At 43.3% G+C, this 25669-nt stretch overlaps 1 protein-coding gene and 1 long non-coding RNA gene across 15 annotated transcripts in view; one reads left to right on the top strand and one right to left on the bottom strand.

Moving 5' to 3' along the window:
- Positions 1 to 6074: 6074 nt before the first annotated feature.
- Positions 6075 to 12037, bottom strand: LOC128834079 (uncharacterized). The gene is made up of 2 exons (XR_008444382.1): positions 11670 to 12037; positions 6075 to 9218 (listed from the first exon to the last, which is right to left on the bottom strand). It is a non-coding gene; the product is annotated as an uncharacterized LOC128834079 (long non-coding RNA).
- A 9510-nt stretch (positions 12038 to 21547) lies between these two features.
- LOC128835124 (polyamine-modulated factor 1-binding protein 1-like) overlaps positions 21548 to 25669 on the top strand; it is a 99865-nt gene continuing 95743 nt past the window's right edge. For 12 of the 14 annotated variants that reach the window (XM_054024528.1, XM_054024521.1, XM_054024522.1 and 9 more), the window contains exon 1: positions 21548 to 21847. The gene's annotated coding sequence lies outside the window, so the exon portion shown is untranslated. Of the gene's footprint in view, positions 21892 to 25669 lie in introns of all 14 variants that reach the window. The other 2 variants (XM_054024518.1, XM_054024517.1) reach the window with 1 other exon arrangement.

Below are 25669 nucleotides of genomic sequence, written 5' to 3'. Positions count from 1 at the left end.
GAGAAATGGGTGGTTGAGTAACTTTGATAGAACCTGTGTAATATATAATTTTCTACATCTTCCCATTAGATATCCCACCCCCAAATGCAATGGTGATGTAATGAATTGTATAATGGACAGTTTTTTTGTTGAGTGATGGATGTGTTGCAGCTGCTTTCCATACTGATAATGTTAGATCTAACAACTATTTTCAGTTATAGATGGGCAATTGGGTGGAGTTTCAGATTTTGAGAACCTCTAGACCTATCTAAGTGGGTTCACACAGTTAAAAAAATCAAAAAAGACCCTTTCTGCAGCAAGTGGGGAGAAGTGGAGGGACACTGCAGGACAGGTTGCACAGTGTGTGAACCATCTATGATCTACGAGCATGTACACTGCAAGAACTATAGCTGTAGTGCAGTTCTTAGAGCATGCAAGATGTGTGGCCCTACTTTTACCTCTTATAGCACAGGTCCTTCCCCTCCACCTCCATTGCTCTTTGGTGGAGTGGACCCCTGGTGCCACCTCACTTCTACTTCCTATGGAACTGTGATGGGGCAGATCGGCCCCGCACTGGTACTGAGGTGGTTGAAGTTGAAATGCCCATTGTGATCCTTTGAGATCCCGCTTACCCATTAATGCCGTGGCCCATGAAACCCTACACAGGGAGCCTTGACAGCAGCAAGGAACGGTTCAACTACAGGCTGAGCCGGTGCCGAATGACTGTGGAGTGTGCCTTTGGCTGTTTAAAGGGCTGCTGGCGATCTCTGTATGGGAAGCTAGACTTGGCTGAAAACAGCATCTCTGCAGTTATATCTGCGTGCTGTGCCCTCCATAATATTTGTGAAGGGAAGGGTGAAAGCTTCACTCAGGTATGGACCTCCAAGGTTCAACACCTGGAGGCTGAATTTGCGCAGCCAGAGAGCAGGGCTATTACAGGGGCCCAGCGTGGGGCTGCGAGGATTAGGGATGCCTTGAGGGAGCAATTTGAGGCTGAAAAGCAGCAGTGATATCTGGTGCCCTGCACGGGAGTGAAGTGCAGTAGTTCCAATCTTTAGGAATCAGTGTCTGCTTAGCAGACTTGCAGTGCCTGTTTATTTCCTGGGCTAAGGAGTCTTTTACTTTATGCAATAATAAAGAATGTTTTCAAAGCCAAAGAATCCATTTATTGAAAAGAAACAAGGGGGTGGAATGGGGAACAGTACAAATACAGATTCGTGTATGTCCTGTCTGGTGTGCTGTGCAGTGAGTGCTGCACTTCAGGACAGCTATACTGCATGGTGATGGGCGTTGAGTGCAGAGGGTAAGGGTCATGGTTTTCAGGGCTGGGTGGTGAAGATACTGGTGTTGGAAGCAGCGGGTGACATGAAGAACACGGATGTTGGGGAAAGTGGGTTGGAGGTGACAGTGGGGCACAACGGAAAGAGTTTTGGACAAGGGCTATGGGGGGGGGGGTGGCGTTTGCGGTACTGCTCCTCTTTCTGCATGGCTACCAGCTCCTGGATAGTGTCTGCTTGGCGCTCCAGGATGCTTATGAGCCTATCAGTGCTTTGCTGCCGGTGCGCGGTGCTTTGCTGCCAGTGCGCTGCGTTTTCCTGGCGGATCATGCTTTCTCTCTCCCTCCAGTCCTGTGCTTTCTCATTCTCTTTAATAGATTGCCGCATCACTTCTTGCAGCATGTCGTCTTTGCTTTTTCGTGGTCTCTTCCTGAGTCTTTACAGTCTCTGAGCAGGCGATAAGAAGGACGGCTGAGGTCTCAAGGTTGATGCAGCTGTATAGGCAAAATGCAACATTTAACAGAGGCAGCATTGTTTATACCAGACAGAGTAATGATTCCCCCCGCACTTAAGGAGTAGAAAACACACGGTCTACACAATAGCATAATTTTCCCGTCCGAAACAGAGAACACATATCCCACGGGAGTCTCAAAATGGTGAGTAAGGGGGACTGATTGTTTCAGGGCTGCACTGTCCTCTGGGTTTCTGTGCCTTGAGGAGAGCCAACAGCTTCAGGGGGCACCTACACTGAACACTGTCCCAACATTTTCCACAGGAGTTCGTCTTGGACGATATCTTGCTGCTGAGGGTGACCTGGGAAGCAAGGGAGGGTCTTCTACTGCAATGCGGCTTCTGCCCTGGCCCATATGCAGCTTGCCTCTGTGCAGCAATGGTCCCCCAACCCCTTGCGGCACAGTGGCGTGGACACGTTAGCCTGGCTGGGACAAGGACCACGGTGGCTCTCCCGATAAACCTGCGCAAGCGCATTGCATACATTCTGGATGAGACATTCGAGGAGATTACCAAGGCCGATTACCGCAATGTGATAAACCACATCAATGCACTATTCCGCATCTAGGCATGCATGCCTAACCCTCCTCTTCCAGAGAGCCCGCACCGAAAAAAGTCCTTCCTGAAAAAAAAATCCGCTTACCGGGATCCTGGTCTTCTGTTTGTCCTCCACCAAGTACCGGCCGCTGCGACTGGCTACCTTCCTCCTGGCTCGAGAAGAGCTTCTGGCTGCATGGCTCCAGGGATTCCGGGGTGTCTCCATCCGGCCCACCACCATCACTCCCGTTTTCCTCCTCCTCCTCTTTCTCCTCCCCCCCGCCCCCCTGGCTCTGAAGTGTCCATGGTGGTGCTCGGAGTGGAGGTGGGGTTAACCCCAAGTATCGCATCCAGCTCTTTGTAGAATCGGCAGGTCGCGGGGGAAGCACCCGAGCGGCCGTTTGCGTCGCAGGCTTTGCGGTAGGCACTCCGCAGCTCCTTCACTTTAATCCTGCACTGCAGGGCGTCCCGGTCATGGCCCCTTTCCATCATGTCCTTTGATACCTTCCCGAAGGTATCGTAATTCCTACGGCTGGAGCAAGGCTGGGACTGTACAGCTTCCTCCCCCCAAACACTGATGAGGTCCAGCAACTCGCCATTGCTTCATACTGGAGCTCACTTGGCATGTGGAGGCATGGTCACCTGGAAAGATTCGCTGATAGCACTCGACACCACACCAGGCTGAGCAAACAGGAAGGGGATTTTTAAAATTCCCGGGGAATGTAAAGGATCGGTCACATGGTTGGTTACCTGAGGCCAGGGCAGTAGAGCCAGACTGCCTAGAACAGGCATTGTGGGATACTGCCGAATAATTCTGGAGGCCATTCACAGAGCATTGGGTGGCCACACTGGTGCCGCAGCGCTGCAGCGGCAGTGCAATACTCGCTATTCCTCTCGGAGAGGTGGAGTACATGAAGCGCTGCAACCACGGAGATACAGCACTGCAAATGCCTTGCCAGTGTGGACGGGGAGTGAGTTACAGCGCTGGAGGAGCCTTTACAGCACTGTAACTCGCAAGTGTAGCCAAGGCCAAAGAGAATGCCCTGTTTTTTCAACACTTTTATTTTTACAATTGTCTAAATTGACCTTTCAACATATCTTCTTAAAACTAGGCCCAAAGTCCTGCTCCTGCAAACTTTTACTCGCACAAGTAATTCCATTGATGTCACTGAGACTAGGGAGTAAGAACTGTTTGCCTGAGTAAGGGTTTATAGGGTAAGGCCCCAAATAAGTGTCTGGCTCTACAAGATAGTAAGTTCCTCCCGGAGGGGCTGAGTATCCTCATTTTCCAATGAGATCAACGACCATGCAGCATTATGCTCTAAAACAGCTCCATTCTAATGCATGCTTGGCTGATGCAGACACATCCCCCACTCCCTTAAACATAGGAGACATACCTGGCAAGGACATGGTGGAGTATGCTATGTTCTGCTGATTGCTGGCCAGCAGAATAGTGCCTAGGGAGCCATTACAAGTGTGTGAAACTTAGAGAACCTCTGAGGTTTCTCTAAGTTGAGCCAGAGACTGACCTGTCCAGATATTTCAAGGGATCAGAATGGGGAAGATGTTAAAAACCTCCTTTTCCACCTCCCATGCCCAGATACTGATCTGTCCCACTAACTTCCACTAAGAAACTCCTGAGTGATACCAGAGTAACTGAGAAGGGAGTCAGGTCTGATTTCTGTTACAGAAGTGCAGTTCATTATGCAGTCAGATGATTTTTGTTCATTGATATGATGGAGTTTTCTCTGGTTAAATTATAGTTTATATATTGTGTTAATAATAGAGGGCAAGATATAACACTGCCTGTTTCCCCATCATCATATTGCTAATATACTGGTGAGCTGCCTGAAAGCAGCACGGCAGATTTGGTTGCAGTCTGTATAATAAATGTTTTAATGTTTAAGAAGACATTGTTAAGATAAAGAACATATATTTACAACAATTTCCCATGTAAACCATTCAACTTCTAGAAGTTGGAATAAGTTTAAGATGTATCTAACATTATTTTCATTTCATTTCACATACCTATTATGGTTGTAGGTCTGGAAATCTGGAGATTTTATGTTAATGAGCTAGTGCCCAAATATGCATATTTGAGGAATGTGTATTACACCATTGTGTGGCAGTCTATACCATTATGTTCATCACTTTTACAAGACTATGATAAATTTTGTACGAAATATGCCTTGTGAGGTATCATTTGAAAACTCATAATCTACTGAACATTATTGTCTTGGTAAAATATGTGTAGCAACATTGTATGTAAAGTTATAAGATTCTATTGTATAACATTGCTGTAACATGTTCCAAAGTTAGAAAGACAGGCCCAAACCAGTTTTTCAGAGACAAAGAGACACTGGCGCCCCAGACAGGTATCAACAATGTCAAGTGGACTATCACTTAGTTAAGCGACCTTTCTCTGGCAGGAGGCAGGCAAGAACAATTTCATCACATGGATAGTTCAAATCTCATGTCCACAAGAGACTGTTTGTCACCATGACTCAGGAAGGATGTTTCTAGCACAAGAAATTGAATTTTAAAGAGGGAAGAAAAATGCTTAACCTCACTCTTCTCCTTCATCTCCACTTATGACATCAATGACTGTTAAATAACTGAACTGGGGGGAGGGGAGTCCTAGCTGAAAGGAAACTCAGCCAACAGACTGCAAAGCATTTGGTAAGAAAGATATTTGCTTTTAAATTCACTTAGTTTGTTAAGTTAGACATTTAGTTTGCATTTTATCTTTTTCTTTTCTTTTCTGACCTTTATGCCTCATTACTTGTAGTCACTTAAAATCTTTCTTTTCTTTCTGTAGTTAATAAACTTATTTCACTGCTTTATCTAACCACTGTGTTTGGATTATTAAAATATGTGGGAAACTCCATTTGGAATAACAAGCCTCGTGCATATCAGTTTCCATTGACGAAATGGCAGACTTCATATGAGCTTGTTTTGTTCAGTAGTATGCTGGACAATACAAGATGCATATTTCTGGGGGAAAGTCTGGGACTAGAGAATCTGCAAGTGTATTTCTGAAGTGTAATTAATGAGTGGCTAGCTAGTAGCACTCAATACCGTGAATCTGGGAGGAAGTTACATGCTGGAGACTGTGTGTTAATTGGCCAGGAATAGCTAATCACCAGTAAAGCAAAGTAAAGGGCACCCCAGGTTGGAGAACTGAGGAGAGACAGCTATTCAGCAGTCCAGACTGTAGCCAGGGTAATGTCACACATTGGCAAAACCCTCCCGCACAAAATCCACCAATTCTGGCCCCCCATGCTGTCAAATGTATCAGTTCCCCATTCAGATTCCCCCATCCCTTCCTCTCTGTGTTCCCATTTCCCCACGTTAAGATTCACGTTCTCCTTCCACTTCTCTGGTTTCCCCCTCTGAGTGTCCCCCTCTCTCTGGTTCCTCCCCACTTTGTCCCTTGATTTTCCCTGTCTCCAGCCCATCAGATTTCTGAGAGAATTATGGGTTTTACAACAAAAGCATGAAATTTGCCAAAATCTTCAGGCATGAACTAATAAAGATTTTTAGATATGGGGCCATTGTGAACTCGTGAACTATAGTAGCAATTTTAAATTCTGAATGTATTTTTTCTACTGATGTTTTTCTGATTTCTGATTGTTTATGGTATGAAACCATCCCAGTGGGTTTTTATTTTTATATATTTATAGTCCTATTGTCTTATGTGTCCTACAAACTAAAGCAATGAATTGTGATGGTTTGAGGTTATACAAAAATATTAAGAATTAACATGCTCTGTAGTGTGTCACCAGAGAATATTTACTAAACTAAAACTCCATACTGACTCCATGCATCTGAAGAAGTGGGTTTTTTACTCATGAAAACTTATGCCCAAATAAATCTGTCAGTCTTTACGGTGCCATTGGACTCCTCGTTGTTTTTACAAAAATATTATTTACATAGAAAAATAACACAATAAGTTTACAAGTTTCTGTTCATGAACAGAAAGTTACATTCCTCTTTGCTAATAATGATATTTCAGATTGATCTATGCATAACAGGATATTGCTCTGTCACAAAAAGATTGAAAAGGCAGCTTACATAAACATTCAGCCTAAAACAAATTAAGAATCAAGAAAATCTTTTATAGTCTTCAAGATACTGAAATGTCGTGTTCCCCAACATTTTTCAAGGAGAAGAGCTGAAATTTGGTCTTGGAGATTTCCCTTACACGAGTCTGGTAAACAAGTGGAGTTCACTTTGCTTGACAGTCTTTGTGAATGGTTTGGTTTTGTCTTGCAATCTCTCTGTTACAAAAGTGGTGTGCTGCTGCTGCCTAATCTTCTCAAATTCCCTAACAGAGACAATCACAGCAGGATCTGCAATGTCTCTGGTGTCCAGTTTAATAAAGTCTACACTCTCTTCTGAGAAGGGGTTGTCTATGTCTTCTATGACCTCACCAAGTGCCTTGACGTGTTCTGCAAAAGATGCCTGGACACCTTTCACCTGCTCACAGTGCTTTGTATTAGACCCTTTTCTGTTGATTCCTCTTTCTTCTGCAGCTTAAAATTCTCCTGTCAACCTGCCCACCACTGGTCCTGCTATCATCCAGTGCTGAGGGCCTCTAGACTTTGTGTTAGACCAACAGCTTCACCACCCGCTTTGATTACAGCATTATTTTGTTCATTAAGTTCGTCAAGTGTGATTGCAGAGAAAACATTCTGTGTCTTGTGAACTGTGAAGTTTCTCTTTAGGAACTCTCTACCTGTGTCTGGATTCACTCTGTGAAGGCTTACCATATCTCAGAGGTGAACAGGCACTCAATGCCAAGAACCAGGGTGACAGCTTTCCAAGGCATTCAATGTAGAGAGCAAAGTTTGCCTGGCAGATTGACAGCACATAGGTCAATACAAGAAGCTCCAGTTGAAGTGTGGTATGCAAGAAGTGGAACAGTAGGTTTTCTAGTTTTTGCTTGTCACACCATTTATTATACTCCATGGGGACCTCATCTTCCCCGAGATCTTGGGTATACTGCGTGTGTGCATTCTGGAGAAAGATGTAGAGACTGCTGATAGTTACTTGGTGGGCATTCCTAGTATGTGTGACATGAGACAATTTCAAGAAGGTGTCAGCCATTCCTGGGGAGGCTACTTTGACCTGAACAAGGGATTTTGTCGATACACTGTCTTCTAGCCAATCTCCAATCAGATTTAGACTTGCCATTTCCAGAGGAAGATCACCCAGCATAATGACAAATTTGTCTTCTCCATACCCAGAAGGCCTGGTCCATTATATTTGTTTGGTTATGGTGAAAAGAGGATCATCTACAGTGATCACTGGCACTTGGCATGACTTTATGTGGTGTACAGCATTCCTTATCACATCCAGGGTGTGATTAATCATTGCCACAGACTTGGAGTCATCTGGAAAGAGGAGAAGAAATGCAGTGATGGCCGAGGCAAAATCTGGCACTGGCTGTTTGCTGGCAAGGTAAGCTGCCCGGGAAATGTCTTGATCTCCATTGCTGCTTGCCTTACTTGTTAAAGTCACCTGCATTCTTCTTGTAGGGCTTGGGTAATCAGTTAGCAGTCAATCTTGATTTCAACATTTGTGGCAGGGATGGGAGCATTAGTTATCTTCAAGACGAATGGAAGGATAACTGTAAAACTCAGGAAGTGATCGTCTTCTTCACTGATGCTGCAGTCTCACAGTCCGGGGTGGAAATTCCTTGCACAGCTCCCTCCACCTGAGTACTGGGATGCTGAAAAGGTGATATCCTAGTTCCAGAGAAGGAGTCTGTTGCTGTGGTGGAGTTGGGCTTGTGGTCTATGTTGTCTATTGCTGCAGTAGTGAACAGACCACCACAAAGCTTTAGAGGACAGACTACATTCTCATCCTCAAAGTGTTGGTATGAGCTTTTTCCCATGCTGGTAGAGAGAGCCAACATCTGTCATAGGAGGTGGACAATCCAAGTTTAAAGAATGTATCTACTAGTTCACTTTTTCATGTCTGTGCATGAAGTGTTAAACCAATGTAGACTGGTAAAGACATTTCTAAAGCTTTGTTGTGGTGCAAACTTTCTGTTCCTTCACAGTGACTGATGTTGTTGTTCTACTACAATAGTTGTGCCAAAGTAAGGGTAGCTGGACGAATGGAAACTTGTTCTGATTGAGTTTTAATGTTTGGACCATCCAATATCATGGACATCAGTGACTCAGGCACAGATTCTGCTTGGCATCCTGGGTCAAATGATCCAGTAAACTGTGTTCATTTGAAACATGTCACTTTGAATATTTTTTGCTATTTGGGATAGGTGAAGTGCTTCTTTGTCAGTCGTCTTCACATGTTTTTTGGAAGGCATGTCCAACATCATGGTTGAAGGCAAGGAGCACATCCTGTCCTTTTTGTGTGCTTGGAGATCTGGACTGTGTGAAAGGATATGAGTTTTTAGTTCAGTACTCGGAATGCACCCAGCCAGCGTTACCCTTCGCTATTCTACTATAGCTTATAGTGTTAGAGCCTTGTGAGGTCTGCTAGTTTAAAGACTGGAGCCACATCTTCTTTCAGTCTTGCCTCTTCAAAGTATGCTATCAGTTCAGCAAAGGCAATCGCATGCAATAGCTTCTCTGTGTTACTTTGCTCAGTTTTCTTCTCCCTGACTTTGTTGTAGAGAGACACCAAACATCTTGCATGATACTTTGCCTCTTGGGCCACTAAGTTCCCTGCACTTAGTTTTCCAAACAAGCACTGGTCTTGCAGCTGAAGTGCACACTTGCAGACTTGACTGTCAATGCCGAGGGTTAGATGGACCTGGCTCTCAAAGAAGTTTATCTTTTTGACATATATGAAATATTAATAATAGCCAATAGTAATCTAATATCTTTCATTACTGTGTACAGTTGATAGTATCCAATCACCAGGCAGCATCACACAAAACAGCACCTGAAAGAAAAAAAAGGAAAGGTGATTACATTCTGCCAAGACCACATTGACAATCAAATTTAGTACAAAATGTGTTCTTACACCAATTTTAAGGTCACATTGAAGCAAAACCAAGACTATATCCCTTTATAGTTGGAGTATGTTATGTTATTTGCCAATTATTAAAATGTTGTTAAAATGGCTGCCACAGCTAATATGGCATTAGTTGGCAATGTGATCATATCTGAAAATCTTTATTAGGTCATGCCCCAAGTCTCTTTGGCAAATTTCATGCTTTTGTCATAAACCCCCCAATTCCATCTTTTTTTTTTTTTTTTTTTCAGAGATTTGATCAGCTTTGCAGTTCCCCATAAACACTGGGGGGGAGTGGAAATGGGGGGGGGGGGGGCGAGGGAAGGCAAAGGGTCTTTCCTTCTCCCTCCTCCCCAGGGGGTAGGTGCTGGGAAATAAGGAGCCAGAATCTTGTTCACTCTCTAGCATGCTGTTCCCTTGGCTGGCTGCTTGAAGAGCCTGCCCTGTTCTGCTCAGCAGCCACAGTAATGAATGGCTTTGCCAGAGCACAGAGCCTCTGAGCTGATTTCATGAGGCTTCTCCTGGCCTCCTGACTGGTGAATTGAAAAGGTGGCTATTAAGGCAGCTCAGAAGAGCATGCTTGAAATTGCAAATCTCCTAGAGAAACCAGGACAGTGTGTTTTGCCAACCCCAAGTGTTAACGAGTCATGAGTTATGCTCCCTCAAAATCTTGAGATTGGCTTAAAAATTCATAAGGTTTTTTTTTAAAATAATCAGGCGTGAAAAGATTAGATTTTTATTGGTAAATGTCAGGAAACCTTGATTTTACCATACACACGCAAACCAACAAAAATATTTCCATCAATAATAATCAAAATATACCGATAGGCAAAGTAAGAAAACTGATTAGCATTTGATTTAAGGATATTTACGTTGCTTATTTTGACATGTGATGCTGATAAATTTGTGTTTTAATGGTTATAAAGCTTTAATTTTTTGAATCTCAGTCTGTCAATAAGTAATTGTCTGGCCCTCTCCCCCATAATTTCCCTCAACTGTGAAAATTTAAATAAATAAAAATGGAAAAAATACATAAAATCCATAATATTTTGCAACTGTGAAATTTAAATAAAATAGAAAAAATCCTTAAATTACACATTGATATTATCTGTCAGAATTATAAAAAAAATCAAATTCTACCAACCCTAAGATTAAAACAGTTTGGTTCTTTTATTTGCCTTTTGATTTTTTAGTTTCTGAGGTTCACTATTCAAAGCTTTTATCTGCAGCCATGAGGAATAGAAACTTACCTTAATTTAAAAAAAACAAAACAAAAAACAAAATAGAGATTCTCATTTAATCAACTGACCCCAGGACTTCAGGTTTTAAGAAAACTACCAAATATTGTGAGGCTTGCAATAAAAATCACAAGAATTGGTAACACTGAGACTTAACAGGTCTGATTTTACTCTGCTTGGAAAGAAAACTAGACTAGTCAGCTTCACTTTCTGTTCACATCATAGTCCTTTTCACTTTCTGGTTGTCACGCACATTATAGTGAACCATGCTGCTGTATCTGAGTATGTTACACACACACACACACACACACATTGTGACAGAGTAACTTCCTGTCATAGTAATTTTTCCTGCCCTTGTATATAATCTGACATTTAAAGTATTTAATTTTTAATTATGACTAATATATAATTAATAATTATTTAACAGTAACACTTTAAAGGTAAGATTATATATATACATGCATTTTGTATATTAAATAAATCCTTCCCAATCCACTTCCTCAGTAATGAAAAATGTTGTGCATGTCAATACTTGAAGCCTGACATTATACTGTATAAGAATCATCAAACATTTAAATTAACAGAATATATGAGTTCTGTACTGTGAAGAACCTAGCTCACTTCTGGGCACGCTAAAATAATAATTATAGTATGCAGCACAAGAACCCTTGTTCATATTCATGATGTACAAACATTTCTTGTATTGTACTGAATTTAGTGATGCAGACACGGTGTCAAAATGAGGACAGACATATGGATGGATATTAAGTGTCAGGCTGCAACATTCATTAAGCGTTAACAGAGGGAATGGGCGCTACCCACCCACCCCCACACTCTGCTATACCAGGCATTTAATTGGTTCCAGTGCGGGTTCCTACCATACAACCCGTAACTCAGGGTAGGCGCTCCTCAGCATGCCCCCCAGGCCTCAGCTCTCTGAATCCTACCACCCTCCCCCCTTGCAAGGACAGAAAGAGCAGAAGGGTGGGGACCTCGGCCTGCGAGGGCCCCAGCATAGACGGCTCGTGCTTCCCCGTGGGGGGGCACATGACCGCCCCGCGTGTCTCCTCTGCTCCACAACTCCCCCGCCTCTGCCTTGCACCCAGCCCGGGGCTGTCGCACTCTCCCCGCTCCACGTTACCTCCAGGGCGGGACCTCTGTTCTTCTCCCGCTGTGCTCCCCTTGCCCCGGCACATTCAGCCGCTCTCCCTGGCAGCCGGGCCTGCCTGCAGAGCCGGACAGAGCCGCTTCTCATGCGGCTGAAGCTGGCCGCTCCCACTCGCTGGCTCAGCGCAGCGCAGCAGCTGCCTGAGAGCGCCTGATTGGGGTGGCGGGGGTGGGCTGCCCCCTACCCAAGCCTGACTGCCAGGGACAGGGGCCAAGCGAGTCCGGGGGGGAGGAGAGGGGGCTCCAGCTCGCTCCGCCCTGTCCCCTGCAGCTGGACCAGGGCACGGGGCGGCCCGCCACCACCGCCCCAGCCAGGTTCTCTCAGGCAGCTGCTGCGCTACACAGAGCCGCAACCCAGAGTGCCCAGTGTGAGAAGTGGCTGGTCCCGCCCCTCCCGCTCCCCGTCTGGGCCTGGCTGCCAGGGTCAGGGGCCAAGCATGCCGCTGGCAAGCGCAGCAGGAAAAGGACAAAGCCCCTCTCCCTCTCCCCGCCCCGGCAGGCCAAGCAGCAATCTGTGGGGGGCACTTGATCCTGCATGCCCCCACAACACATCGTCTATGGCTCTAAGGTATGACCTCTGCCCAGGAGGGACACAACATCTCACTCTAGCCCATGAGACCAAAGCCTATCCCCAAAATCCCAGGTCTTTTACCTCTGGGAATTGTTCATTTTATCCTTTTAACTGCACTGGAAACCAGCCACAAGTTGTGATGAATTAACACAACCAAGTTCCTGAGTTAAATACTAAGCACATTCCTGCTTAACCCACTGTGGCTTGAAGGTGCTGCGAGGCAGGTGAAAGCTCCCTGGTCCTCTGCCAATTGGCTTATGGGAGAAAAAGATCCCTTCTGATCCCCAAATGGGCAATCAGCTAGACCCGCAGTATTCATCAGGCCAGGCTCCCATTACTAGTTCAGGGTGGCTAGGGTGGGGCTGCTGGAATGGAGCTGGAAGAGGCTCCCCATAGCTCCTATTCCAAGTTAAATCTTTGGCCAGCTCCCCTCCCCCCGCCTCCAGCTAGCAAATGGGTGCCAAAGATTCCAAGAGGGTGGAAGAGCTATCTGGTGTCCCTCAGCAGGTGTCTCCCACTCTTGCTTCTGGGACTGTCCCCTTTCACCACTAGCCTCATCAAGTTCCCCACCTGTTGAGGCAGGTGGGTGCCATTTTTGTCAGCCAGAGACTCATATAACTGGACAAGAACTGTGTAGCTGTACAGCAGCTTGAATGAATTTGAGAGTTGCTCCATTATATCAATAAAGTGTTTTCTTGTCTACCTTATTAAAAGGAATATAAGTGGTACTTAAATTACAAACACAATACATTTCTGCCTCTTGATTCCATTGGCTGCCGGGAGAAAATTATGAATTACAGTTGAACTTGAGAGCAAATCAAATCTGGCATGTGCACTTCAATTGTGTCTGTTAGAGTTTTAGACACTGGTGTAAGCCAATTAAGTCTCCATCTGTTTTTTTCTCACACAAGGCGTTGTTTCATAGGGCACCAGTGCAGACCAGTAACAGGAAAAATATCGTTTTCTAAATAATACTAGGTTTCAGAGTAGAAGCCGTGTTAGTCTGTATCCGCAAAAAAGAACAGGAGTACTTGTGGCACCTTAGAGACTAACAAATATATTAGAGCATAAGCTTTCGTGGACTACAGCCCACTTCTTCGGATATGCATCCGAAGAAGTGGGCTGTAGTCCACGAAAGCTTATGCTCTAATAAATTTGTTAGTCTCTAAGGTGCCACAAGTACTCCTGTTCTTTTTGTAAATAATACTAGGTACTTTTGAAATCCCACTACCCCTCATCTATATCTTTAGGCATCTAAATACATTTAAAAATCTGGCTCCTAATGACTTTCAATGGGAGCTGGTTTTAACTCTTTTGGGCTCCTTTTAAAATCCCAGCTGTAAAAGTGAGAAAATAAAAAATAATAATTAAAAAAAAGTAGGTTTTCATAGTACATTAACCCTACAATGTTACAAACCGCTGACTATTTAACTGTGTAGCCTTAGTGATATGTTACTGTATGTTTTAAAATCGTGAGGAATAAGGTTTGAGGAGTTTATGACCTTTATATGAGCATAAATGTTTCAACAGAGAATTGGTTTCTGATTTGAAATGTGGCTGTTTTCTTACATTTAAAAATCCTAGATATATATCTACTAACTACACCTCTACCCCGATATAACGCTGTCCTCTGGAGCCAAAACATCTTAGTGCGTTATAGGTGAAACCGCGTTATATCGAACTTGCTTTGATCCACCGGAGTGCGCAGCCCTGCCCCCCCGCCGGAGCGCTGCTTTACCGCGTTATATCCGAATTCATGTTATATCAGGTCGCGTTATATCGGGGTAGAGGTGTATCATATAAAAGTAGGCCTTCCTGGTGCATGTTGTTGCTTGTGGGTGGACCCATGCAGCCACTCAGATCCCCATGTAATGGGTGTCTGTGCAGCAGTACCTGTACGCAACAACTTATAGCATCTGTGCCATAAGCCTCAATTGTGGGGCAGTGCAAAGCTGCACCTTGCACTGGGATTCCAGAAGATCCATTACACAAATAAATTTGAGTGACTGCAACAGTTTAAGATAACAGCAAGTCTAAAGTTGGGAGGTGCCATGCTGGACATATGTTGAAATGTAAACCTCTATTATAATTAGGAGAGTTTTACTTCAGGATCAGATTGAGCCAGTAATAGTGAATACATAGTACAAGAAATTCTCTTGTGGCTCACTTGAGACTTTCAAAAGCTCCTAAGTGACTTAGAAGAACAAATTCCATTGAAATGAAAATCACTTCAGTGCTTTTGAAAATACCAACCCATCAACTTTTGCATGATTTAAGCTTTATTTTATTTTTTAAAAAGTTATTTACTTATAAAGAAAACCTTACCAATATGAATCAATGCAGTGCTGCCTTCTAGTGTCTGCAGGCAGAAAAAAATGAAGCAATATTTCTTTCACAGCTGTGAACAACCCCCTTTCAGCTCAGCTGAGTATTGACTCTGGAGCCTAATGACAATTTAAAGTTTTAAATTTTGTTAATTATTTCACTGTTGATCATTTTAACAAATATCCAGCTGTTCTAAGACTTTAAGAACAAAAATAGCATCATTTCCTCCCCAATCTGACCCACTGGTCTTACTATATGGTCATTATCTTCTACTGTTATTTTGGGGCAGTAGTCCCTCAATATTTGTAGTATATATTTTATTTTTGCAGTATTAAAATTACCTTTGCAATATCCTGCTTTGTATTTTTATTTCATTTGTATTCAAGTTAGAAAAAATGAAGAAACCGTTTAGAAAAAGGGGCTGATTTTCACTGAACAAAATGTGGTATTACAGATTTGAAGGGGCCAACAAAACCAAAATCTGTTTCCTTTGCTTCTGGCTGAGAATTTATGACCTTGCAAAAAAAGACTGGTTATATTAACAATGGCTCAGCATATTTTACAAGCTAAAATTTAACTTTCACATTCTTGGCAAAAAACAGAAGTGTCAGTAATTTATGTTTGTTAAATCTGCATGAAACATCACATTCAGCATGGCCATTTGGAAAAGTATCTTTCTTCTGTAAAATGGAATACATCACGAACACGAGAGTGTCTTGGCAGAAGATGTTGTACTAGGACTATATGTCCTAGCTCAGTGAAAAGGTCTCAGTTCAGCAAGTTGACTACTGAGCTATACAAATAAACTCAATTATCCTCCACCATTTGCACCTACAAATGTTATTTTTGATGTTCTCTTTCTCTGATGACCTTGACAAAGATGGTATTTTTTTAGCAATCTACAAACCCACTCAGCTTTGCCACTGCATAGTTTACAACTACAGCTACCTGAAATTTGGCTTTGCAAGAGTCAGCACAGGCATTTTCTCTGCTCAAACACCCTGTGGGCTTGCACTCCTGAGTTTCCATTTGAATCTCACTAAATATAACCCAGTTTCACATCCAGTCATTGGCACCCATGACTATTGTATAAATTAGATGTAAAATCATAAATTTGGCCATGTTCACTTAAAATTGGACCCACTGGTCACCAAAAACTGAGCTCAGCTTAACTGGTAAATTTCTTTATCCTTAACTAATCTTTTTGATGAACATGGGCTTAGTTTTTTATTTGTAATAAACCCCCAAAACAATATATTTGCCTTGATTTAGCATTCTCTAAATGACAGGTTTCAGAGTAAGAAGTGGGCTGTAGTCCACGAAAGCTTATGCTCTAATAAATTTGTTAGTCTCTAAAGTGCCACAAGTACTCCTGTTCTTCTTTTTGCATTCTCTAAATATCTCAGTAAGCATTCTTCTTAATAGGCTGATTTATTTATATTTTAAATAATTAAAAAACCTATGTGACACTCTGTAACTCAAAGTGACATCATCACTTGACCCCTCTCCTCTCCCATCTCAATACTAGAAGATCACCTGGAAGACACAGACTTTGAACTGGAGAGATTGGTCCCAGGCTGGGAAGGGAATCCAGCCGGTGTGCTGAACTGTGAGCTGCCTGTAACCTCTATTAGGATGATTCAAATCTTGCTTAGTCTTTGAAATTTAGACTGAGAAGTTATTTTTGTTTCTTATGTAACCAACTTTATCTCTCTATCTGCTTATAATCACTTAAAATCTATCTTTCTGTAGTTAATGAATCTGTTTTTATATGTTACCTAAAACAGGGTGTTTTTGGTTGAAGTGCCTGGGGAATCTCAGATCAGATTACGAAGGCTGGTATGTCCACTTTCCTTTCACAAAGTGGCAAACTAATTAATGAGCTTGCACTATCCATGGGAGTCTTGAGCAATGTAAGATGGTATATTTCTGGGGTGCAAGGCTGGTGGCTGGGGTGATTGGCTGGTGCCTCTCTCTGTGTGATTCATGAGTGGCTCAGGGAGTATTCATGCAATATAGCTAGGTGTGGGGCTCCACATGCTGATGGCTGAGTGCAGGAGTGCAGGGCTGGCTCTAGCGTTTTTGCCGCCCCAAGCAGGAAAAAAAATAAAAAAGCTGTGATCGCAAGCGGCAGCAGCTCTACCGCCGCTTCATTCTACGGCAGCAGGTCCTTCGCTCCGAGAGGGAGTGATGGCCCCTCCGCCGAATTGCAGCCAAACGGCCGAAGGTGCTGCCCCCCTCTTCATTGGCCGCCCCAGGCACCTGTTTGCTACGCTGGTGCCTGGAGCCGGCCCTGGCTGAGTGATCATAATGTCTGGAAAGGTTTTGCTGCTTGTCACTGGCCTGGGGGGGACAGCTCAGTGGTTTGAGCATTGGCCTGCTAAACTCAGGGTTGTGAGTTCAATCCTTGAGGGGGCCACTTGGGGATCTGGGGCAAAAATCAGTACTTGGTCCTGCTAGTGAAGGCAGGGGGCTGGACTGGATGACGTTTCAAGGTCCCTTCCAGTTCTAGGAGATGGGATGGGATAGCATTGTGTGAGACAGCCCAGGCTGGAAAGTTAAGGGAGCACAGCAGTCCCACAGTTCCAAGTTGTACCCTGGGGATCCCGTCACAATCTATCCAAGATGCCCTAACGCATAATTAATTACAATGAAATCGCAGCAGCATTAAACTAATCATTTCAGCAGGACCTCAGCCAGCCAGACACCTACAGAAATTCTTCATCATTATAGGAAGCATACCTCTGCCGGTTATATCCTGCCTAAATTGAAGGCTATTAATTCTGTTCTGAACATGTTACATTGCACATATTATTTGTGGGTTGGCAGATGGAAAAATATATAAACAAAAATGGAACTCTGTATGATTTTTGCTGACCTGGTAAAGGCCAGTAACAAAATCAACCATAAATGTGGTTCACATGATCTAGGAAAAAGGGTGGCATAAATAAAAAGCACAAATCTTCCATCAATCTGTTAATGAAAAAAAGGACAGATGCATGGGAGTTTTGCCTGGGTAAGCAGTACAGGATTAGACCCCAAGTATTGCCAATATCAATGAATATACACCAAAAGTAAAACATTCAGTGGCTCATAGCCTACACCAACTTTACTGCCTTTTGCACTCATTGTTAATCATAAATGGAGCAGTAACAGTATTAGTTTAATGCTAACATGGTTAAATAGGTAATTGTTGCAGATTAAATTGCCATGTGAAATTAAAGTGCCATCAAGATGCTTTCTAGTTGCTTGGCACGTGTCCCATATGAGAAGAGCTGTATTTCTCTGATTACTAAATGTAACCATTTACCACAGACTAAATAAAAAGCCCCACAAAAAGACAATAGTGTTAACCTGTGTGAGTAATAGTATCTTTAATTGCTATTCCCTGCTGGAACTGGCACGTGAAACCTAGAAACATGATTACTTGTTCAAGTAAGATTTATATTTCTTTTACTTTTTTCCTCATTTAATTGTACTTTATTTTTAGCTATCAAAATTATTTTTAATGTTGCTGCATCTAAAAACTATCAGCCTTGTCATTTAAAGTAATGACTTTTCTTTATATAAAATAATTTGTTGACAACAGCTGTTATTGGTGCTTCAACCCACATCAGTTAAGTATTGTTGGAATACAAACGGTTCTATTCTCAAATAGTTTACATGGTGTGTGACAGTAATTTTCATATAAACTAAAAGAAAAATTGATGGAATGTATCTTTTTCATTAAACTTACACAAAGGGCAGCAACATTTCTAGAAGTTTCCATTTGAGGCCCCATCCTGCAATGGGATTCATATGGGCAGACTCCTGCACTTGAGTGGCGCCTCCATACAGTTCCACTTTAGGACTGACTTCTTCACAATCACTTTTTTGCCTACCCCAGGAATCCTTAATTTAAAGCACAATGGATGAAGCAGTTATGACTTGTAATACTGTAATTTACATTTCAATAAATTAGAGTGGAATTTTACACACTAACTGGCTTTTCTCTAATCAGTGCATGTTGTGCCTAATTCTGCACCCTTATGCACCCATCTGAAGTCAATAGGTGTTTCAAGTACATAAGAAATATAGGATCAAACTTCAGTAATTTGTGTAACAAAATTAAGTTTCCCCCACACATACTCCAGTTCTCAAATAATAACAGAAGCTATAATGAGATTTCCGGACTACATTTTCATTTTCTTTACCTCAGTGTATTTCAGCACATTTACTTGTATACTGTGATGTATTATCACATAATTGAAACTAAACTACAATTGCCAAAATAATTAAATGCAAAATAATAACAGTAACAATAATAAGTTAATGTACCAATGTATTTGTATAATCAAATCAAAATTATGTTTCTCACATGCACTGGAGCTCCTCCTTGCAAATATTTAGTATTTTGTAATATTAGTTTGTACATGATGCTAACTATATGCCTTATCTGTGCATTATGGGTGAGTTATGGGGTACTGAAGAAGGCCAGGAATCATAACTTTGAATTTCCTGATTTTGTGTTTGCAAAATCTCAAGGATAAGATTGTATTAACATCGTTTTTTGCCTTTGGTTTACTTTAAAGAAAAGCAAAGAGGTTGGTGTATAATTTGGCCTGTATGATTGCACAGTCAAATAAATACACATATGAATCCACTTTTGTATGCTGTTTTACCAACTATGTACTGTGCCCTGAACAAACGTGTAATTTGAAATCAGGGTTGCTGGGGGCTAAATTTATTAAGATTGGCAAAAGCTCTCACATTCTAAATGAGGACAAAGTACATAGTGAGTTTAAAATTTTGGGATGACCAAATATAATAAATAAATAAATAAATTTTAAAAATCCTCTCTGGAATAGCAGTTCAGAAATATTTTAATTAATGAAAAACACTAGGGGATTATGTTCAAATATGTCAAAAAGGGCCAAAGAGGATTATATCAAATGTCCCTCCAAATTTTCATTTGGTAATAAAGACAAACAGGAGAAATTTCTGTTCAAAGGAGAAATTTTGGAGAAAGTCATATGTGCCTGAAAACAAGGGTTTAAAATGACAGTGTTACCATGGCAATAACCAGAGCACTTTTAGAGATATGCTATTATTTTAGGTTAAATTCTCCTGCTTGCATAGCTGCCAAATTGATTCAAATTTATTTCCCCCCTTTCCTGTCCGAAGTTGGAAAAAAATTAAGATTTTTGTTTTTTGCTACAAATAACCAAATCACCCATAAATGATAAATCTAAACTATTGTAAAAAACAAACTTTCCATACAATTTTACCAAAAGGTACTGCTCCCCTAGTTTGTTCTCCTTTTCTACTATCTGATATTCTTAAACAATATTTGTTCTTTCTTCTTCAGTGTCCAGGTTTTCACGCAACTTCATTTTTCATCCCTTTTATGTTTCTCTCAAACCTATTTTTCTTCCTGATATTTGTTTTCTCTTCTGATATTGGTCTTTCTCCTCACTTTCCCCCCTTTCTTTCTTTTCTCAGTCTAGGCAATCTCTTCCACAACAGATTCCCTTCTCAAGTTCCATTTCTACCTCCCTTTTACTCTCCTCCACCTGTCCCCCCATAGACTGTCTCCTCTCTCCAGTTTTCTTCCCTGTCTGTGACTGCCCTTTTTGGTCCCCTCCAATTCTCCCTTCTCCTTGGCCTTCAGAATGGGGGCAAAGTGTAGGCCTGGTTCCCCTTCAGTTGTAAGCACTGAGCGTTTTGAGAGTGAGATGGTGGCATCTGTAGATGTTGCCCTCCATATGCAGGTGGGTTGGCTGGCTTGTGGTTAGGGTTGCCAACTCTGACTGAAGCTATTCTGGGAGATCTCTCCCCCCACCAACATGTTTAGGGTTACCATCCGTCCGGGTTTCCCCGGACATGTCCAGCTTTTTCAGTGTTAAATGGCCGTCTGTGGGGGATTTCTAATCAAGTAGAAATGTCCGGGATTTCCCCCTTCCCCTCATGCGGAGTGCGGCGTGGCTGATTGGACGCCTGGCCTGATTGAAAGCCGCTCGCAGCCACTAGGGCCTCTAGCAGCCAGAGTCCCTCCCCCTCCCCCGCTCCCTCCTTCCCCACAGAGCAGCACGGCTGTGTTTGATTCCACGTGGAGCCTGCATTTCTCCCTCTGCCGGGTGAGCGGGGGGAGCAGGGCAGGCGGCGGGGGTGTGTGTGTAGAGGCTGCAGGGGCAGGGGGCGCAGAGGCTGCAGGGTGAGTAGGGAGCAGGGGGCACAGAGGCTGCAGGGGCGGGGGTGCAGAGGCTGCAGGGTGAGGAGGAGTAGGGCAGGCAAGGGCATAGGGGCTGCGGGGCAAGTGGGGAGCAGGGAAGCACTTAGCAACCCCCAAACAAGATCAGAGCGGGAGGGAGGAGGGGGAATGCGGGGTGCTCAGAGGAGGGGGCAGAGTTGGGGCAAGGACTTTGGGGAAGGGGTTGGAATGGGGGCGGAGAAGGGGTGGGATTGGGGCGGGGCCGGGGGCGGGATCGGGGCCCAGTGGAGTGTCCTCTTTTTTAAATGTTTGAATATGGTAACCCTAAACATGTTGTAATGTCATTTTTGTAAAATATCCTATTAAAATCTCCTGGATTGTTTTCAATGGTCACCGGGAGATCAATGCTGATTCCGGGAGACTCCAGGCCAATTCTGGAGGGTTGGCAACCCTAGGGCACCTCCCATGGGTCTAAGGTGCTTCCCCATGGAGCATGCATGGGTGGGGTCTAGCATTTCTAAAAACAGTGGGTTGCCAATGCTGTAATGAGTCTGGAGGGTTCAGACCCCTCAAGAGTGTGTGGGATGGGGAGGAGGGGGTAGCACTTCTGCCAGGCCTGCCACAAGCCACTCCCATTGTTTGGGGGGAGGAGAATCCCCCCATTTGGAGGAGGATCATTTTCAGTCAGTGGGTGGGGAGGAAGGAGGGAGTGGAGGGTTTTGCTGAGTGTGGTTCTGTGAGGGATACAGGGAATTTCCCCTCAGAACTCCCCACAGCCTGATGCAGCAGCATCCCCTGCTCCCCCACAGGAGGCTGGAGGGAGAGGCGCGCGGGAGGAACCCGCCTGCTCCGCTCAGGCGCACGCTGCGCTCTGGTGGGTAGGAGGGCGCGTGCAGAGCCGGTCCCTGCTCAGTGCGCCGGCTGCCGGGGCGGGCGATTGGAGTCCCGTCCCCGGCTCTCGTGCTGCTAGCAGGGGCCGCACCCCAGCCCAGTAGCCGACGGCGCAGGTTCAGCCGACACCCAAGTTGGGACTCTCCGACGGCCGCAGGAAAAAGCCCAGGACGCGGTAGGGGAGTGAGGCGCAGAGCCGGGGCAGCGTCAGTGCTTCAAGTGCGTGTCTGCGTGTTTATGTGGATGCGCGCCCTGTGTCTAGGTGCAAATGCGTGTGTGTCTTCATGTCCGGGCGTGTATTGGGTGTCTGCATGGCTGGGTACGTGCGCAGGTGTGTAGGCGTGTCTGCCTCCGTCTGCGGCGTGTATGTATGTAGCGTGGTGTGAGCCGAGCGTGCATCAGTGTGGATTGTGCGTTCATATGTGTCTGTGGATATGTGGTGTGAACGCGTGTGGAGTGTGTGTCTGTGTGGTCCTGTACAAATATGTGCGTTTATTTAAAAATTAGTAACTTTATGAAAAGTAGCTGTAATCATTTGTGTTTAAATTATGTATCTAACTAAACTTTGCTAAAAATATTTCTATTGGGTCGACCTACCTGCAAACTAACCCAGGCTTAATGTTACCAGAGAAGGAACTGTGTTCTGATAATTTCTGAGCAAAAGAGAAAGTAAACTATACCTGCATGAAATTTAAAAAAAAATTAAACACATTTTATCTGTATCTTTTCCAAACATATAAGATAAAAGATAAAAAATATCTAAATAATGCAGTCGTAACTTGAATTCTTGGATGAGAAATACATGCAAAGTATTCTTCCTATTATTATAATTTGTATGTTCACAGATCATTTTCAGATACATCTTTCTTTCTATACCAATTGAGATTTTTTTTTATCCTCCTGCCTTTTTTGTTTAGTTTTTTTTTGTGTGTGTGTGTGGCTACCATCCTGCCAAAAAATTGTTTACCAAGCCTGAAACTGAGACAGTTGTGTTTATTCTAGGAGTTTACACAGATCTCTGCTATCCTTACACTACTGTTGAGGGGAGATGGGACAATCAGCCAGCTGAATAGTTTAGTCGTAAGCATAGAGACCTTTGGATGTGAGGGTGCTGTGAATACAGACTCCAGCTATGCTGTACAATTAGTCTTTATGACAGAGAATACTCTGACTGCTCTTTATAGCGGGAGTAGCAGTGTTGGTGAGAAGAATCCACAGTGTTTTTTCAGATTCCCATATAACAGTGTTAAAAGAATGAGAATGCTTTTATCTTCTTGATGGCTGCTTTCCTCTTGCTAATCCTGGCTTGATCTCTGTAGGTGCCTTATCATGAAGGTGACACCCACTAGGAGGAATAGGGACAGAACTGCCGTCAGAATTCCCAAGTGTGCCACTACTAATCACTTGATCAGATTAGGGTCAGTAGTGCCATAAGTGATACCAAGTCTATTTTTCTCCTCCGCAGCAATATCTCTAGTCTTAAATAACCCCTATGCCCAGTACTACTAAGATCTGTAAATTCACTGCAGTCATATTAGCTGCCAAAACTGAAAGCAAATATGACTGCTGCTTTCACAGTATATGTGATACTGTAGGGAGACTCTACCAGCACTTCATTATTTTAGTTTAACCACAAATCTAGGAGCAACATTGTGTATTCTAAAACACAGCCCCACTAGTGTGCCTTATCTGTAACCTGAAGGGAATAATTCTAGAAATGAGAGTGTAGTTCAGTTTCCATGTCCAGTCAAATGCTGGTGTCTCAGCTGAAACTGTCAACAAGGGCCAGAATTTGGGCTCAATCCTGCAAAAGAAACTCCTTCCTGAAAAAGTCTATAAGACTCCTAAGCAGATAAATTAAAAGGACACTGAAACTAAATGAGTAGGGTTAATAGGAAGAAAAGCCAATAGCAATGAGCTATTCCAAGGATACTTACAAAAAAGGGGAAAAAAGGGTGGGGAAAAAGGTTTGAAAGAAATATTGTTAAAAATACTGGCTCTGTTATCTGAATTAAAATGATACAATAATGTTTTAAGACAGCAAAGGGGAGAAGGTTTTAAAAAATCCATATTTGAGGGCATGACCTTGAGTTCAGTGACTTTTGTCTGAGTAATGAGGGCAGCATTGGACACTGAAAGGGAGAGTAAAGAACTAAAATAAAGGAAAGATTTTTTTAAAGAATTTGATTGGTCTTCTTAAAAGATTATTGTTGTCAGGGGTGATAAATCCAACATGTAACCACTCCTAAAACCTCAAGAATTCACTTATTTAAACCTTTATATGCCCTTTTATTGTTGTTTTTAACAATGAAAGCGGGTGCTGATGGCCAGTTGCTGTGATACATGGCAGAGAGACAGCAAAGAGAAGAGAGGTAATATTTGGGGCCCAGGGAGTTTACACATTCAATTCCTTCAATCATGGGAAACCCTAACATGACAAGAACTGGGCACTGCCATTTGGTTCTGAGTGTTGGCATCCCTGTGTAAGTATAACCCGCTTTGCTGCCCTGGAAGTCCTGAGAGAGAGGCAGGAACTATCTTAGCTTCTTGGTGCAGTCTGATATTACTCCATCATTTTTCTGGCTGAGCAGAATTAGTCAGGACCATCACTGGATCCTGTCTGCGTATTCTCCCATTGAGTAAGACAAGACTCCTTCCCCTTCCTCCCTCATCACTTCGACTAAGGAGAAAAGAAGTGGCTTCTGAGATTGAAGTGGTTTCTCCTGCTCAGTGCAGAGCATACTGTTGCTGGACCATTATTTTACAATTTTCTTCCATTTTTATTATGAACTGAGAGAGAACTCAGTTATATTTTTACATGTTTGCAAACATTCTTGGGAACAAACTGGGACATTTTCCACAAGCAGATCGAAAGGTAATTGGGTTTTTTGAGTGGTCTTCAGTCAAAACTCACCTATCTTTGTTTTCTGATATATTTCCTGTGCACCTTATCTTTTGAACCTTTAGATAGCTTAACTGAACTGAGTAGTGTTAAATGCAAAACCTGCTCCCCTGACAGCTTTATTTTTAATTTGTTCATATCAGGATAGCTGTAATCTCCCTGAAATAAACTCACACTTTCATTACAGAAATGTTGCACTCAAATTATTTTAAAATAAAACTGCGATGATCAGGAACCTCTTTTGATGCTGGTGCTATTCCTGTCTGTTATGAGATTGTGCAGAACTAACCCTCCTTATCCTTGAGATGGCTAATGGGAAAAATAAATCTAAACTGAGGGATATTTCTAACTTCTGTACTTTGTCACTTCCTTATTGCTTTTGAATGTCTCAGTACTTGTCTCACTTATGCCTTCAGAGTCAGGGACAGCAGAATCAGTGGAAGATATGTGTGGATCCTTAGGACTAATGTATAATTTAGGATGTGTGCTACTAATCCTAAACTCACAAAGAACCATCTAAGCACATTTGAGAGTAGAATTTGGCTTTACATCATGTGAAGACTATCAGCTTATGTTTTATACACTTCTTCATGGATAAACTGAGTGCTAAAGTTACTGACAAAGGGATCCCTTGTCTTGTAATCTTAGTGTCATCTAACTCTACAATGAAATCAGTGACATTTTTGCCCTCCATATGTTGAGAGGAGTACATGGAGAAGACACCTAAGTGGCAAGAGAACATGTGATGTGCTGGGAACTGGCAGGGCTGGATTAACTCTCCTGTGGGCATGGGGCTATTAGATTTGTGGGGTCCCTGTAAACAAGTCTTTTTCCTGGGAGGGAGTTTGGTGCAGGAGGGGGCTGAGGCAGGGGATTGGGATGCAGGAGGGAGTGCGGGGTCTGGGAGAGAGTTTGGCATAGGAGTGGGCTGGGGCAGGGCATTGGGGTGCAGGAGGGAGATTTTGATCTGGGGCAGGGGATTGGGATGCATGCAGGATGTCTCTGCATGCCCCTAGGGGGAGGGGAACAGCGTGTCTCTGTGTGCTGCTTGCGCCCGCTAATGCCGCCCCTGCAGCTGTGGGGACGGTGCTGGGG

The sequence above is a fragment of the Malaclemys terrapin genome, chromosome 3 (assembly GCF_027887155.1).
Source record: "Malaclemys terrapin pileata isolate rMalTer1 chromosome 3, rMalTer1.hap1, whole genome shotgun sequence".
In the NCBI taxonomy this organism is placed as follows: domain Eukaryota; kingdom Metazoa; phylum Chordata; order Testudines; family Emydidae; genus Malaclemys; species Malaclemys terrapin.
This window is presented reverse-complemented; position numbering and strand designations above follow the sequence as displayed.